This window comes from Hypanus sabinus, chromosome 26, assembly GCF_030144855.1.
Source record: "Hypanus sabinus isolate sHypSab1 chromosome 26, sHypSab1.hap1, whole genome shotgun sequence".
NCBI lineage: Eukaryota > Metazoa > Chordata > Chondrichthyes > Myliobatiformes > Dasyatidae > Hypanus > Hypanus sabinus.
Window position 1 is genome coordinate 27,653,567 of NC_082731.1, and position 17,824 is coordinate 27,671,390.

General features: G+C 40.1%; 1 pseudogene; it reads right to left on the reverse strand.

Annotated features, from left to right (window-relative positions):
• Positions 1-1,632: 1,632 nt before the first annotated feature.
• Positions 1,633-17,353, reverse strand: LOC132381347 (Ig heavy chain C region-like; annotated as a pseudogene).
• Positions 17,354-17,824: the final 471 nt, after the last annotated feature.

The following is a 17,824-nucleotide window of genomic DNA, read 5'->3' on the forward strand; positions in this document are numbered from 1 at the left end:
GCTCTCAAAATTTCACATTTGAAGGCTTCCCACTTACCAAGAACACCTTTGCCAGAAAACACCCTGTCCCAACTCACACTTGCCAGATCCTTTCTGATACCATCAAAATTGGCCTTTCTCGAATTTAGAATCTGAACCTGTGAACCAGATTTATCTTTTCCATATTTCTTTTGAAACTAATTGCATTTTGATCAGTAGATGCAGTGTTCCCTTATACAATCTTCTGTCAGCTGCCCTGTCTCATTCCCTAAAAAGGCATCGAGTATTCCACACACTCTCATTGGGACTTCTCCATGCCGATTAAGGAAACTTTCCTGTGTACATTTCACCAACTCCATCCCTTTTATAGAATAGGAGTCCAAGTCAACATGTGGAAAGTTGAAATGACCTACTACCACAACCTTATGTTCTTGGCAACAGTTGTGATCTCGCTACCAATCTGTACACCTAAATCCTGCAGACTATTGGGTGATCCATAATATAGCCCCATTAATGTAGTCATACCTTTTTTATTCCTTATTTCCACCCATAAAGCCGAACTAGGAGAGTTCTTCAGTCTCTCCTGACTGCTTATTGCTGTGACAATTTCCCTGACAAGTAACTCCATCCATCCCCCTTTAATCCCTCCTGCATTGACGTGTCTAAACCAAAGGAACTCTGGAATATTGAGTTGCCAGTCCTGCCTCTCCTGCAGCCAAGTCTCACTGATGTCTACAGGATCATAATTCCTTATGTTGATCTATGACATGAGCTCATTTGGCTTTCCTACAATGATATTTGCTTTGAAATATATGCCGCTCAGAACATTACTCATGCTCAACCATTTAATTCGAGATATCTCTCTCCACAACCTCACGACTATCTGTCCTGACCCTTTGGTTCTCATCCCCGTGACTCTAGATTAACCAGCCCCACCCCAGCCATGCAGCATTAGCAAACCTTCTTGTGAGGATATTAGTCCCCCTTCAGTACAGATGCAAACCATCTGCCCTGACAGACAGATGTTTAACTGTGCAATTGCAAAAGAACTGTTCCCAACAATGATATATTTCATTTAGTTAGCATCTCACATGCACTAGATGAGGAGCAGCAAAGTTAATGGGGACAAGGAGCCCTCAAACAGTGATCCGACATCTTTGACACAAATATATTGTCTGGCCAGTGGTTGGCACTCTCACCTCTTTGTCAGATGGCCGTAGGTTCTATTTTCTCTGACCATTAGAGGACAGCTGATCAGGGGGACACCCGATGCAGGAAGGGTTTAGACACCATAGTTACAAAGACACATATTTCTCCCTGAGTGTGTGTCACCCACCACACCTCATGTTGAAAGTTCCTTATTTCCGGTCTCCTAAAATCACAGCTAAAACATTTTCTCATCACATTTATTGAACTTGGATCAGTGCATTGACACAAAGATTTAATACATTGTGCAGTCAGTCCCACACAGGGTTGAAATCCATTCAAACATGGCAGAAGAAGGTCTTAGGATGAACGTACAAACTCAGAGATTTGAGGTGAATCATGTTTGTCCTTAATTTGGTTCTTGATCTTAATTTCATACTTAATTATTTTAAAAGATTCAGATTTTAAACATTTTTAATCAGTTAAGTAATCCTCTGTGAAAATTAATAATATTAAAACTAACAAAACTAGGTTTTCATGGATTGAATCACACAGTGTTACACACAAGATTTAAAACTATCAGTCAGAACAAGTGAGACATTGACCAGGGTGGGTTTGCTGTGAGATTTATTGATGCTTCGGAACAGGTTGGTTGTGAGCGACTCATGACCCACCACACAGGAGAAAGTGGTGCCGCTCTTCCACTCCTCAGGAGAAACCTTCAGCTGACTGGTCATTGTGTTCCAGCCTTTTCTGGGGTCCGTGGTCACCGGCTGGTTCACAAACCCATCTTCAGAAGGGTGTCATTGGCCATCCAGGCCATATAAATCTCTCTGGGACAGAACTTGGTGACCAGGCACATCAAGGTCACAGTCTGATCGGTGTCTACCTCATCCAATGAAGGGGGGAGGAGGTATACCTCAGGACAAGTCAGAACACCACCTGGAACAGAGAGAATCTCAGTTAGAGTGAATCCTCCAATAACTCCCTCCTTACACAACACATTCTGGTCTTGTACCAACATGAACAATTTCTAAATCTGAGAGACTTCACTTTATCTGAAACTAAAGGCTTTTCCCTTTCTGCTCATCATTGGGATTTGTGGAGTGGAAATCTTGAACATGCTGCATTTTGCAGCTTCCAGTGAGGTTAGTCCATTCAGTTCAATCAATGGGTGTCGCTGAACACAGCAACTCGACAGAAAGTGGAACTCAGCCCCTGGACTTGCATCACCCTGTGCTGTTTGTTCCATCTCCCCTGGAGCAGGGGTGGCAGCTGTGTACATGTGAGAGGGAGTGAGAACCTGTGGAACTCTCTCCCACAGAAAGCACTTGAAGAATTATCATGTAATATATTCAAGAAAGGGTTGTATATACTTCATGTGAATGGGTCTAAGGACATCTGGAGAAAGCAGGAACAGGGATTGAGTTTGGATGATCAGCTGAGACCAGATTGAATGGTTCAGAAGATTGAGAGACACAATGGCCTGTTGCTGTTCTCATTTTCTATATTCTATCACAGTGCTGGATGGTGATAAATATGTCCAATTGCTGAGATCAGACACACACTGAATTCTGTCCACATATACCTGTGTCCTTCCTGATGGATTTCTTCACCGGTGTTGGCAAACTCTCATCCTCTATCACACACGAGAACTCAGCCCCACTGTTTCACTCTGCAGCAGGGACTGTCAGTCTGCTGGTGATTATGTCTTCAACTCTGTTGCTGTCTGGACCCAAAGTCCTCACCCCATCTTCCCTCTTCCTTCCGTCCACCTGCCAGGTTACACTGAATCTCTGTAAATCACTGTGAACCACCTCACACAGAATGATTGCTGTCCTCTTTGTCCAAATCTCTTCGAAGGAAGGTTTGCTTAAAGTGACTGAGAGGTGGGTATCTGAACATTCATCTGGGAGAAACGTCACAATTATTATTTCCCCATTTCCCGATGGACGAATTTCTCATTGACAAAACCAGCATTTTTTTTCATCTCTGGTCAATGATTTGCCAGTCCCATCAAGACGAGATGAGATGAATCTACACTGTTCAAGAAAGGAATCTCCCCTTTTGAACAGAAAGGGTAAACATCCTGAGGGGACAGAAATGAACAGGGTTGACCGTTACACTGTTTTTGCAGTTTCATAGTCACTTGAACTGTTACTAGCAACTTAAAAAAACAAATACAGAGTGTGTTGGCAGAACAGGAAACAGAGCAAAATCTCAAGTGAAAATCTTCCAGAAAGTATAGGTCATATTTCAAAATTTATAAGAAATATTTAGTATTTGTCACAAATATTAAAATGCACACTTTTTCTCTGTTAGGTGTAACAAAATTTGCTGCTGATTTATCAGAACGTTGTGTGTTCAAGCCGCCCTCCAGAGGCTTCTACACATTGTCCAGGCTGACTGTTCCCACACAGGAGCAGAGGGAGAGCTGCTCTGCTGGAAATTCAGTCACTACTGAGACACTAATCAGGGGCTGGGATTATGTTGAAAAGTAAATGGAGGGAGCATTTTGAAGATGAGTACCAGCAAATTCCAGAGTGCCTGTCCAGTGAAATGGTCTGGATTCTACTCCAGTTCTGAAAGTATTTTCTGGGATCCTATTATTTCAATGGTGAAAGTGTGGATTGTGTTCGTTGAAAGCGGAAAACAAACCGATGATTGGCCGAATTAAGTGCCAAGAGAGATTAAAAAGAGGAAGGCATTGAGTCTGAGGCAATGGATAAACTGGTATTCATTTCACTACTCGATGAGACTTCACTCACCTCAGCACTGAACTGACTCTGCAGCTGCGGCCTGCAGCCATCGGCACTCACCTCAGCACTGAGCCTGGCTCCGTGGCAGTGACCTGCAGCCATTGGTCTCCTGGACCGGTTGCAGTGCTGAACTGGTGACGTGGCTGTGGATTTACTTCAGGGGACTCTGCGGTTCAGGTTCTGTGGATTGTTTGTTTGTTCTTTATTCACACATTGGATGTTTGACTCGGAATTCTATTATATTTCATTGTTTTGTGGCTGCCTGGAAGAAGAGAATCTCTAGGTTGTATATGGTGCACAGGCTTTGATAATAAATGTACCTTGTACTTTGAACTTTATCAGTTCACTCACAGAACTAAACCAGAACTACACTGTGATTTAGTGTTGACCTTGAATTCATAGCACAATATAAACAATTTCAATAATGGGTTGAGTACCAGGATCCTACCTGGGACATTCTTCACTTGCTTCTTGATATGGGTGTTGGAGGGGGGATGATTCACTATACAGCTGAAGACTGATTCTGTCTTCCACTCCTGTAAACTCACGGTCAGGAAGTGTCTGGCACTGAAAGTCCACCCCTGCTCCAGAGCAGTCAGTGTAGTGGTGGTATTGAAGGTAATTGCGGTGTTGTCTTTCTCCCAGATGACATTTATTTGGTCCGGGTAGAATCCGGAGACCACACACTCCAGTGTGGCCATTTTCCTTTTCTTGGTCTCTTCCTGAGGTGGAGGCAGCAATCTGACCTTGGGACTTTTTATCTTTTAATAGACAAGAAAACAGGAAATGTCAAACATTTTGACTCAGGTAACTAATGCTGGCCATTTAATCGCTGGCCTCTTACCCACCTTTGATACTATTGGTCCGTGCTGACACTCGGGAAGATGAAGGAAATTCCTCAGCAGAGCACTCGTACTCCACCCCACTGAACCACTCCTCCACACTGATCTGGAGTTCGCTGAGCACTCTGTGTTGGGACCCCTCCCTCTCTGCTTGATGTCTGACAGGTCCACTAGTTTTCTCCTTCCCGCCCACGTGCCAAGAGATGTGGATATCTTCTGGATCTGTACAGAGAACCGTGCACTTCACGGTAGCAGTCTTGTCGATCCACAACTCTTCAATGTTGGGATTTTGAATAAAGACAGACAATTCTGTGGATTAGAAATGGAAATGCTCAGAATCTTGTGGAGATATTTCTATTGGTGGTGTTAGGTCAAGATAGATTATCAGTACATGACAGCTGCATTTAATGCAAACCGAATAACAGAAACACCCAGGACTGAATCATGTGTCTCATATTCCTCCAAGTTTTGATTCAGAAAAGGAAATCAGAACAAAGGATGTGCTAACTACGTTTTGAATCCCTTTCTAATAACTGTACCAACTGCTTCACTGTGAGATGGAGCTCTGTGAGTCAGAGTAGCATTCAGATTTCTCAGCAGAGACACAGCTCAGTGTATTCTTTGCTTGGAGACTCAGTGCCATTGATCAGTACAATGAACACTGTGAATCAAAGAGAATCCCTTTCTCCATCTGGGCTGAGCCTGGGATTCACTCAGTTTAATAACTTCACATCCCGACATTCCAATCTTACTGTGGCTGTGCCTCTCCCCATCTCTGCAACCTTCACCACCCACACAAACTTCAGAAAACATTGTATTCTTTCAACTCTGCTCAATCATACATGGGCACTACTTCTGCTGGTGCCTGTGGTTTTAGCATTCTTGCTGATTAACATTGAAGACTCTGTCTCTCTTGAAATGAGTAGCCACTGTCAGAGTATATACTTCAGTTAGGGACTGATGAACTGGCAAAATGGGTTCAAATCCCAACCGGGTGGATGGGATTTTAAACTGAATTCATCAACGTTTTTTGGATTAAAAAGACCACAGGGATACTTGTTGTGTATCCATAAGTTAGGGACTGATGAACTGGCAACATGGGTTCAAAATCCAACCTGGTGGATGGGAGTTTAAATTCAATTCATCAATGCTTTTTGGAATAGAAAGATGTCTATGGAGGTATTTGCAGTGTCATTCCCTGTGATAACTTCCGGAGAGAAGTCCCATCTGATCCAGCTGGTCTGTGACTCCAGACCTGCAGCAACACAGCTGAACCTGAATCACCATCAGGAATGAGGCAGCAAGTCCCTCAGTTCCAGAGCGATCAGTGATTGATAGGAAATGATAAATGAATAAAACAGCTCTTTGATCAAGTGTTGGGTCACCTGTCCTTTGGGATAGTGTCGGTTTTGTGTGAAGTTATTGAGGCCGTCTCCCAATGCACAATCATCAGTTCACTTACATTGCAGCTCTCTGCACTTTGTGTATGTTGCTTAAACACGTTGTCACCTTTGGGAACGTGGAGTGTTTTTGCTCTTTGACATTTAGTGTGGAGGCTGATTTTGTTTGTGTCACGGTTGAGTCCTTCAGTGAGACTGTGAGTCAGTGTCTTTGTCTGAAGAAAGAGCAGATGTAACACACACAGTTCCTGTCTGACTGGGTCGGATCATCCGACAAGGTATGATGTGTATTTCTTAACCTTTCTCATTTCAATAAGATCATGAGCAATTTTCTTTTAAAACAGAAAGTCAGTGGGTGTAATCTGGATGATCATTGTTGTTGTGTTATATCAGAAATCTGCAAACCTCGATGGACACTGAAGGGTCACTGAATTGTGAATCTCGGTTTAATCAGAACTGTGATGTTGATAAACATGTTTTCTGCAGATTTCTTGGTTATGTCCCATATCAGCCTGGTCTTGATGTTCAGCAGTCCCTGGGAAATGTGATCCCCTCATAATTCCTGAGAATCAGGATTGTTCCCCTTATTGCTGAATGCTGGTGTTATTCCACAAGAAGCATATAATTCTGTCAATGTTTGGGTATTTCTAGCAAAACATTCTCCTTTCTGACATTCCTTGAGTTTTCCTCTTGGACTAAATTCAGGCAGATCTGTGGTGAGGGACGTGACTGCCTGGTCCACACGTCCCTCCCCACAGATCTCCCACCTGGTACTTATCCCTGCAAGCATAAGTGCTACACCTGTCCCTACACCACCTCTCTTAACACCATTCATGGCCCCAAACAGTCCTTCCAGGTGAGGCAACAGTTCACCTGTTAATCTGCTGGAGTCATCTATTGCATCTGGTGCTCCCTTCTCTACATCAGCGAGACCCGACGCAAATTGGGGGGCCACTTTGTCGAGCACCTCTGCTCCATCCGCCACAACAGACAGGATCTCCCAGTTGCCACCCACTTCAACTCAGCTTCACATTCCCATTTGGATATGTCCATACATGGCCTCCTCTACTGCCATGATGAGGCCAAACTCAGGTTGGAGGAGCAACACCTCATCTACCGTCTGGCTAATCTCCATCCCCTTGGTATGAACATTGAATTCTCCAACTTCTGGTAATTGCCGCCCCCTCCCTTCCCCCATCCCAGTTTCACTCTGCCTCCTCCTCCAGCTGCCTATCACCTCTCTCATGATTCTGCCTTCTTCTACTACCCATAGTGCTTTCCCCTTACATTCCTCTTCAACTTTCCTGTCTATCCCCTCACTGCTTCCCCTCCCCTACCCCTGATCTTTCCTCTGATTGGTTTTTCATCTGGCACCTACCAGCCTTCTCCCTCCCACCCTCCCCCCACTTTCTTTATGAGGCCCTTGCCCAGTCCTTCTTCAGTCCTGATGAAAGGTCTCGGCCCGAAACATTGACTGCTCGCTTCCATTGGATGCTGTCCGACCTGATGAGTCCCTCCACTTGTTTGTACATGTTGATCAGACAGGAGGGAATCTGGCCAAGGAAACTGGAATTGGGATCTGAGTCACACTGAAGCAACAATGTACACAAATGAATGAGTGTATGGACAACCAGAGACACAAGAGATTCAACAGATGCTGGAGATCTTGAACAACACACACAAAATGCTGGAGGAACATGGGAAGTCAGGCAGCGTCTATGGAGGGAAATAAACAGTCGATCTTTTGGGCTGAGAGATTTCACCGGTACTGGAAAGGAAGTGGGCTGAAGCCAGAATAAGAGGTGGATGGAGTGGAGAGGAATACATTCTGTCAGAAGAGAGGTGAGACCAGGTGAGGGGGAAAGGGTGTGGATGGGGAGGGGGTATGAAGTAAGAAGCTGGCAGGGGATAAGTGGAAGACATAAATGGCTGAAGCAGAAGGAATCTGATTGGACAGTGGACCATGGAGGAAAGTGCAGGAGAAAGGGAACCAAATGGAGATGGGCAGGTGAGGAGAAGTGAAGGGATGAGGGGGTATCTAATATGGGGAATAGAACTAAAGGGAGAATAAAAGAGCAGGAGTCGATTACTGGAAGTTAAGAAATAAGTACTCATTCCATTAGGTTGGCAGGTATCTGGATGGAATATGAGGTGTTGCTACTCCAACCTGACTTTGGCCTCACCATGGCAGTAGAGGAAACCATGGACAGGCAATTCAGAATGGGAATGGGAAGTCAAATTGAAATACATGGTCGAGGGTCTGACGACACAAGGTCACAACATTCACTCGAGGACTGAGCATCAATTCAAAAATAATCCAGGCAACTACATGTCAGTGAGTGGACAATCGACGGAAGAGTCTCTCAGGAAACACTAGAAACAGACTCTGGGGACTGAAACAAATACAAAATTGCGGAGATATTTTTTGAGGAACTAACACTGAGAAAACTGAAAAGAGAAAGTGTGGAATTTATCCAAATGGTAAAGCTTTGCTCACTAACATATTTTCATTATAACTACAAACAGAGACATCTAAAATTATTGAGACAGAATGGACAGGTGACCTAATCTTACACCTTTCCTGCCCAGTAGATGGGGTTAAAGCTGCTGGTGATACGAGTTGATTCAAAGTGCAAAGATCATCTGTACATCACTCAAGAAGATTGACAGTAGGGACAGGAATTGTGTGGGAGTATCTGTTAAGTAGTTCAGTGCTGTAAGTTAATTGATTTTTCTTCAGGCATCACTCACCCTCTTGATACTTCATGTTGACCTGACCACTAAAACCAGAAGGTGTGTGATTTACTTCACAAGTATATTTCTGTTCCTTGGTCCATTCCTGCACAGGCACTGTCAGATAAGCGATTGTTTCAAATGTACCATTAGATCTCAGCTTGGAAGGGAGTACGATGCCTTCTTGGGCAGATCCAGCTTTTTTCCAGGATGCTTTAACCTTGTCAGGAGAGAATCCAGATATCACACAGCCCAGGATAGCATTTGCTTGACTGTGGATCACCTCCCGGTATGGAGCAAGGGAGCTGAGCTTCGGAGCTGGAACACAATTAATAGCTGTCAGTACATGATTGCTTGGTCCATGCTTTGGATTTCATTCCCCCTCATCCTGGGCAAGTTCCCCAATTCCAGCCCTCTCAAGAATGTTGTTAATTTACAACTGATCTGATGATCTGATGGCTCAAACCAGTGAGTGGGAGGGCTGGGTGTATCACTTGGGTCTCCCAGCAGTGTGTCCCACTATGCTATGATAATACAGAGAGGTGTATCATGGGGTTGAGGTGCAGACCTGTCGTGATCTAATTGTTTAATGGAGAATGACTGATACCAGCTCCTATGAGCAAGAGTACATGGTGTGGTACTGTTTCCACTGGTGAGTTTGGGAAACACAATTTTACTTTCAATGAGAAAGAACAGATGGACAGGAGGGAATTATTTTGTTGTAACTGCAAAGGCTGATTCAGATCTGTGAGAAGATGGTTAAAGATGGGCAGTGGAGTGAATTCATTCATCACATTCATCAGGGATTGCTTTTACCAGAAGAGCGGGCAGCTGCAGGTGGAGGGGAAAGTGCAGGATGAGTGGGGTAAAGTTTAAATTGTTGTTGTGTGTGCAGGGGTATGATGGGCCAGCGGTCTCTGTATGTGTACAGGAGCTGATCTGTAGGGAGGTTTTTGTTGAATGGGATGGGGGAGAGGTTCCTGAGAGGTGTGGATACAATGGAGGCAGATCAGTACAAGTTGTTTCCTCCACCCTCCACCGATACTGAGTTTCATTGAGTTCAGGAAGACATTTCCCCCCCTATCAATTCCATACGTCTTCTCAGTGTCATTTTTCGCTGGAATTTTGAAGAATGAGCAGTGACCTAATTGGTAACCTGTCCAAATGACTGTCACCCAGTGGCACTTACATCCACATTGATGAAGTGCTTTCAGAGGGTGGAAGCATATTGGCTCCTGTCTGGTGACTTGGATCTGCTTCAATTCACCCACTGTCACAACAGGTCTACAGCAGATGCTGTCTTGTTGGCTCTTCACACAACCCTGGAACATCTGGACAGCACAGTTGCATTCATCAGGATGCTCTTTATCAATTACAGCTTGGCATTTAATACCATCATCCCCTCAAAAGAAATCAGTAGACCTGGGTCTCAGTTGCGCAATTGTGCAATTTGATCCTTGATTTCCTCGCTTCTAGACCCTACTCAGTTCAGATTGGCAAAAATATCTCCTCCACAATCTCCGTCAGCACAGAAGCACCATAGGGATGTGCTATTGGCCCCCTTCTCGACTCATTTTGCTCCTGTGTCTGGCTATCTATAACTCCAACACCGAACCAGGTTTGGTGATCATGTCTTTACCTCTGTTGCTGGCTGGACCCAGAGTCCTCACCCCATCTTTCCTCTTCCTTCCGTCCACCTGCTAGGTTACACTGAATCCTTGTAAATCACTGTGAACCACCTCACACAGAATGGTCGCTGTCCTCTTTGTCCAGATCTCTTCGAAGGAAGGTTTGCTTAAAGTGACTGAGGGGGGGGTATCTGAACAGTCATCTGGGAGAAACGTTACCATTATTATTTCACCATTCCCCAATGGATGAGTTTGTCACTGACAAGACCAGCATTTCAGTTCAGCTCTGGTCAATGATTTGCCAGTCCCATCAAGATGAGATGAGATGAGGTAAATTCTCTGAGGGAACATAAATGAACACGATTGGTCCTTAAATTATTTTTGCAGTTTCATGATGGGCATTACCTTTTTGAGGCTTCAGTTCTTGAAGAAGTCCTGGATACTACAGACACTTGTGTTCATTATGGAGATGTCTAAGTTTACAACTCACTGCAACTTACTTCAGTTTTTTGTAGTACCCCCACTGATACCAGACGGTGATGCACCCAGTGAGAATGATCTCCAGGTACATCTGTAGAAATTTACGTGTTTTTCATGACTTACCAAATCTCCTCAAACTCCTAATGAAATATAGCAGCTGTCATGCCTTCTTTGTAGGTGCATCAATATGTTGAGTCCAGGTTAGATCCTCAGAGATATTGACACACAGAAACTTGAAATTACTCACTCTTTCCACTTCTGATAACTCTATGAGAACTGTTGTGTGCTCCCTCACCCTTTCTGAGGTCCATAATCAGTTCTTTGGACTTACTGACAGTGGCTGCAAGGTTGTTGCTGCAACACCACTCAACTAACTGATATATTTCACTCCTGCATGCCCTCTCGTCACCATCTGACATTCTGACAACATTGGCTGTATCATCAGTAAATTTATAGATGGCACCTGACCTGTGTCTAGCCACACAGTCATGGGTGTAGAGACAGTAGAGCAGTGGGCTAAGGACACACCCCTGAGGTGTGCCAGTTGATTGTCAGTGAGATGGAGATGCTGTTTCCAGGGTGTCCAGTAGCAGGGGTAGATACAGAGGCCCAGGCTCTGAAGCTTTTTGATCAGAACTGTAGGAATAGTTGTGTTAAATGCTAAGCTGTAGCCAATAGACAACACCCTTTTACAGGTATTTGTATTTGTATAGTCCAGGTGATCGAAGGCTGTGTGAGGAGCCAATGAGATCACCTAGGGCTAAGTGAATCTGAGATTTTTGAGGGAAATGGGTAATCAACATTTTGCGTGAAGGCTCTTCACCTTAACTGAAAGAGCAGAACAGTGATCACCAGTATAAAGACGTGATAGAGTGCGCTGGGATGAGAGCCAGTTATCTTTGTATCTCCTTTAGTGAAGTGAGATCCCAGATGTCTGCAAAATTGCTAATGTTTTTCTTTGTATATGGGCAACATGTTTCTCTGGATTACTTAACTGTCCTCTCTATTACCATTGTAAAGTCAGAGCTATATTTCCTCAAAAAATTCTATTCACAGCAAATTATAGGTCATGAGCTTCCCATCAAATGTAGGGAAATGATGGGAGAAGATTCCCAGAGACAGGATTCACTCACATTTGGTGAGGTATGGACAGATGAGGAACCGTCAGCCTGGCTTTGTGTATCGGAATTCCTGCCTTTAAAACAACTGTGATTTTTTGGGAAGTGATGAAGCTGATTGATGATGACTGGGAAATGGATGTTGTCTATATGGGCTTTAGGTATGTGAATAGCAAAAAAAAAGTTAAGTCTCGGACTGATCCTTCTACTGCTATCCAAATGTGTCATAATTTCCTCTTTTATAATTGACTCCAGCATCTTTCCCACCACTGATCTCAGGCCAACCAGTCTATAATTCCCTGTTTTCTCTCTCCCTCCTTTCTTGAAAAGTGGGAGAACATTAGCCACCCTCCAGTCAGCAGGAACTGTTCCTGAATCTATGGAACATTGGAAAATGATTATCAATGCATCCACGATTTCTAGAGCCACCTCTTTAAGTACCCTGGGATGCAGACCATCAGGTCCCGGGACCTTATCAGCCTTCAGACTCAACAGTCTAACCAACAACGTTTCTTGCCTAATATCAATTTCCTTCAGTTCATCCTTTACCCTATTTCCTTTGACCACTATTCATTTCCAAGTTTTCAGGGATCCATTTTTGAAAAAAACTTTAGAGCCTTAAGATCAAGCCCTCAAGCTGATCAAAATCCGCGATCAATTTTGGTAAAATGCTTAAGATACCAAGATAAAGAAAAGATCTTAAAGGCGGCTGCCCAATGTGCCAGAAAGAGAAAAGGGCCATTGATGATAGAAGGGAAAGCAGTTCTTTTCTATCCTGATATAAGTTATAATCTTTTGAAGAGAAAGAAGGAATTTAACCCAGTGAAAAAAGCTTTATGGGAAAAGGGTTATAAATTCATAATCCATCACCCAGCAACACTGATAATTTTTTTGGAGGATGGAAAAAGATTTTTTACCAATTATCAAGAAGCGGAGGAGTTCGCACAAAAACTCCCAAGTAGTCGCTAACTACACATAGAGATTTCCAAGCATAATTAAAGATGAAGACAAAGACAGTGAATGGAATTGATGGACATTTAAGGATGATACAGGGGGAGAAAGGCAAAATTTGAGAAATATTAATTGCGAGTAGTATTTTTTTTTCTCATATATTATACTTTTTTATGTCGCTGGGGAGCTGGGGAGCTTTGGATCGATTGCTACGGGATTCACGTGTGTAATCATGGCGATTGCCATGACCTGTACAACAGAATGGGGTAATGTTGTGTTCTTTTTTATCCACAACATTAGTAGGGGGGTATTTTGTTTTTTTCTTATAACCTATTTTTCTTCTATCTTTCTTTTTTTGTCTGGATGATCGGTGGGGACACACATAGCAACATGGAGAATTTTAAAAAGATTCCCCAAGGTACCACGAAAGTTGAAAGATTAGGTATTATTATAGATTGGAGTAACCCAATTAAAAATAATGAGTAATTTACTAAATTTTTGAAGTTTTATTGGTAATGTGTTTAATGGACCGGTGAAAAGAAAAAGAATCTTAACACACATTAAAGAAATGAAAATAAATATAGCTTTTTTTTTACAAGAAACACACTTAATAGAGAAAGAACATCAGAAATTAAAAAGAGATTGAGTTGTAAATGTTATTGCAGCTTCATTTAACTCAAAAGCAAGAGGAGTTGCAATTTTGGATAAGAAAAAAATACTAATTAAAATACAAATCAATTTAATTGATTCGGCAGGGAAATATGTAATTTTACATTGTCAATTTTTTTCAGAACTATGGACTCTTATGAATATTTATGCACCAAATGAAAATGATGTAAAATTTATACAAGAAGTCTTTTTGAGTTTGGCTAACGCACATGACAAAATACTAATAGGTGGCGATTTTAACTTTTGTCTAGATCCAGTTTTAGATAGATCAACAAAGGTTGTCACAAAATCAAAATTAACTTTATCATTGATGAAAGATTTAAATTTGATTGATATATGGAGAAGAATTAACCCAAAAGTAAGAGATTATTCATTTTATTCAAAAAGACATAAAACTTATTCAAGCATAGATTTTTTCCTATTAACAACGAATATTCAAGACATGGAATATAAAGCAAGAATATTGTCAGATCATTCTCCTTTGATAATGACAATGATAATGATAGATAAAGAGGAATCAATTTATAGATGGAGATTTAATTCAATATTACTAAAACGTTAACATTTTTGTGATTTTATGAAAAAGCAGATCCCGTTTTATTTTAGATAGAAATTGACATTCAGTTGGATAAATTTATATTGTGGGAAGCAATGAAGGTATATTTGAGAGGTCAGATAATAAGTTATACTTCTAAAATTAAGGAATATATGATAGAAATAGATCAATTGGAAAAAGAGATTACAAAATTGGAAAAAGAATCTCAAAGATATAAGACAGAAGAAAAATGAAGACAACTTGTTAACAAGAAGTTACAATATAATACACTTCAGACATATCGAACAGAAAAAGCAATTATGATAACTAAACAGAGATATTATGAACTAGGTGAAAGATCACATAAGGTTCTTGCTTGGCAGTTAAAAACAGACCAGACTTCTAAAACGATAAATGCAATTTGAAAAAGAGTAAATATAATTGCTTATAAACCTTCAGAAATTAATGAAACCTTTAAGAACTGTTATTCTGAACTGTATAAATCAGAATCACAAAATGATAATATCAAGATAGAAAGGTTTTTATCACAAATAACTCTTCCAAAATTGAATTCGGAAGAACAGAAGGGATTAGATGTGCCTTTTACATTAAAAGAGGTCGAAGAAGCTCTAGGACCATTTCAAAGTAATAAATCCCCAGGAGAAGATGGTTTTCCGCCTGACATAAAAAGTTTAAAGATTCATTAATTCCTCCTTTTATGGAGTTAATACACCAAGTGGAAAGAATGCATAAACTTCCAGAATCTTTTTCGACAGCTATTTTAATAGTATTGCCAAAAAAAGATAGAGATCTTTTAAAGCCAACATCATATAGACCTATTTCTTTGTTAAACACTGACTATAAAATAATAGCAAAAATCTTATCTAACAGATTATCTAAATACTTACGAAATTTAATACATATGGATCGAACAGGATTTATTAAAAATAGACAATCGGCAGATAATGTAACTCGTTTATTTAGCATAATTCATTTGGCTCAAAAGAGGGAGGAAATGAGTGTGGCAGTTGATTTAGATGCAGGAAAAGCATTTGATAGATTGGAATAGGATTTTTTATTTAAGGTATTGGAAAAATATGGATTAGGAGTATCCTTTATAAAATGGATTAAAACCTTAAATACTAATCCCAAAGCTAAAGTAGTGACAAATGGTCAAATTTCAACACCATTTCAGTTAACGAGGTCAACTAGACAAGGTTGTCCAATGTCCACTGTTTTATTTGTGTTGGCGATAGTCCCATTAGCTGAATTAATTAGAATGGACCCAGATATTAAGGGTTTCAGAATTAACCAGGAGGAATACAAGATTAACTTATTTGCTGATGATGTTCTCCTTTATTTAACAAACCCATTGTACTCGTTGCATAAATTATCCTCTGGATTAGAAGAATATGGGAAAATATCAGGCTACACAATAAATTGGGATAAAAGTGAAAATTTACCTCTTACTAAAGGAGATTATAGTTAATATCGAATAATAACTATTTATATGGCCGATAAACGGTATAAAATATTTAGGTATAAGAGTTAATAATGATATAAAGAATTTATATAAATTAAATTATTTAACATTATTGAAAAAAAATCAAGAAGATCTTGATAAATCGATGACGTTACCAATAACATTAGTAGGCAGAGTAAATGCTGTAAAAATTAATATATTTTATAAAAGATTACAATATTTTTTCAAACACTACCAATACAATTACCGCAGTGGTTTTTTCAAGAGTTAATAAATGTGTGAGGAAGTTCCTTTGGAAAGGTAAGATGTCAAGAATATCGTTGGAAAAATTGACATGGAAATTTGACCTAGGAGGGTTACAACTTCCAAACTTTAAGAGTTATTATAAAGTAAATCAACTTAGATTTATTGCATCTTTTTTGATAAAGATAAACTGGCATGGATTAGAATAGAATTAGATAAAATAGGAGAAAATACACCAGAAGATTTTATATATAAATGGGAACCTAAATGGATACGGGAAAAGAAAGAATATGCTATATTAAAACATTTGATTGATTTATGGAATAAGATAAATGTTGATGATGAGATAAAGAAATCTTTATTAGCAAAGAGATCATTAATTCAAAATAGACTTATTCCTTTTAAAATGGATAATTAACTTTTATATAATTGGATTCGAAAAGGGATCAGATATATAGGAGATTGTTTTGAAGGAGGTATATTAATGTCATTTGATCAATTAAAGAATAAATATAAATATCAAACAACACTCTTTTTTGTTACTTCCAATTAAGGGTTTATTTAAGAGAAAAATTGGGTCAAACAATGTTATTGCCGAAATCTAATGAAATAGAAACCTTAATTCAAAAAAGAAAAACTAGAAAAAAAAATTCTTGTATGTATAGTTTGATTCAAAAACAGGCAACTAAACAAGGAATCCATAAGTCAAGACAAAAATGGGAAATTGACTTGAATATTAAAATTGAAGAAACAAATTGGTCAAGACTATGTCTTGATAGTATGACAAATACAATAAATGTCCGGTTAAGATTAGTGCAATATAAGTTTTTACATCAATTATATATTACACCACAAAAAATAAATAAATTAAACCCAAATTTATCTGATCAGTGTTTCCAATGTAACCAAAAAAATTGGTACTTTTTTACATTCTACTTGGTCTCCTAAAATTCAACCTTTTTGGACAAATTTAAGAGTTTTACTGGAACAAATTATTGGAACACATAACTTCCACATAACACAATATTATTTTTATTAGGAGATATTGAAGGGATAAAACCGAAACCCAAATTGAATAAATATCAGAAAGAATTTATAAATATTGCACGGCAGTAGCCAAAAAGGCTATTGCAGTTATTTGGAAATCGGATTCATACTTACATGTCGTTGGAAGAATCAAATTTCCAGCTGTATTCCACTTGAAAAATTACTTATAATTTAAGAGATAAACATGAAACATTTTTGAAAATTTGACGTCCTTATTTACAAAAGACAGGATTAAATATATAGGTTCTCTGAAGATAAAATAATTGGTTATTTGGGGAAAGAAATAAATATATATACCAAAGTTATTATGAACTCCGTAGAACATATGGGGATCTTCCGATATCCAAGCATTCTTTTTTTCTTTCTTTTTTCTTCTTTTTCTTTTCTTCTACAGGGATGTTAAGGGGGAGGGGTTAAGGGTGCGGAAGGGTAGATAATTTTTTTATTCTTTCTGTAATCATTTGAAAACTCAATAAAAAATTTAGAAAAAAACAATACTTCAACTGTGAGCTCATCAACAACTAACATAACTGCCACATAATCACCCCACTGTTGAACTCCATGCCCTGACTGGTGAAGGCCAGTATGCTAAACGCGTTCTTCACCACCCTGTCATCTCCTCACCATCTCCATCAGCACAGGTGCACCACAAGGCTGTGTGCTTAGCCCCTTGCTCTACTCGCTTTATTTTGAGCAAAACTTCAATGCCATATTTAAAGTTTGTTGATGACTCCACTGTTGTAGATTGAATCAAGAGTGGTGATAAATCAACATATGGGGAGAGACTGAAAATCTGGCTGAGACGTGCAAC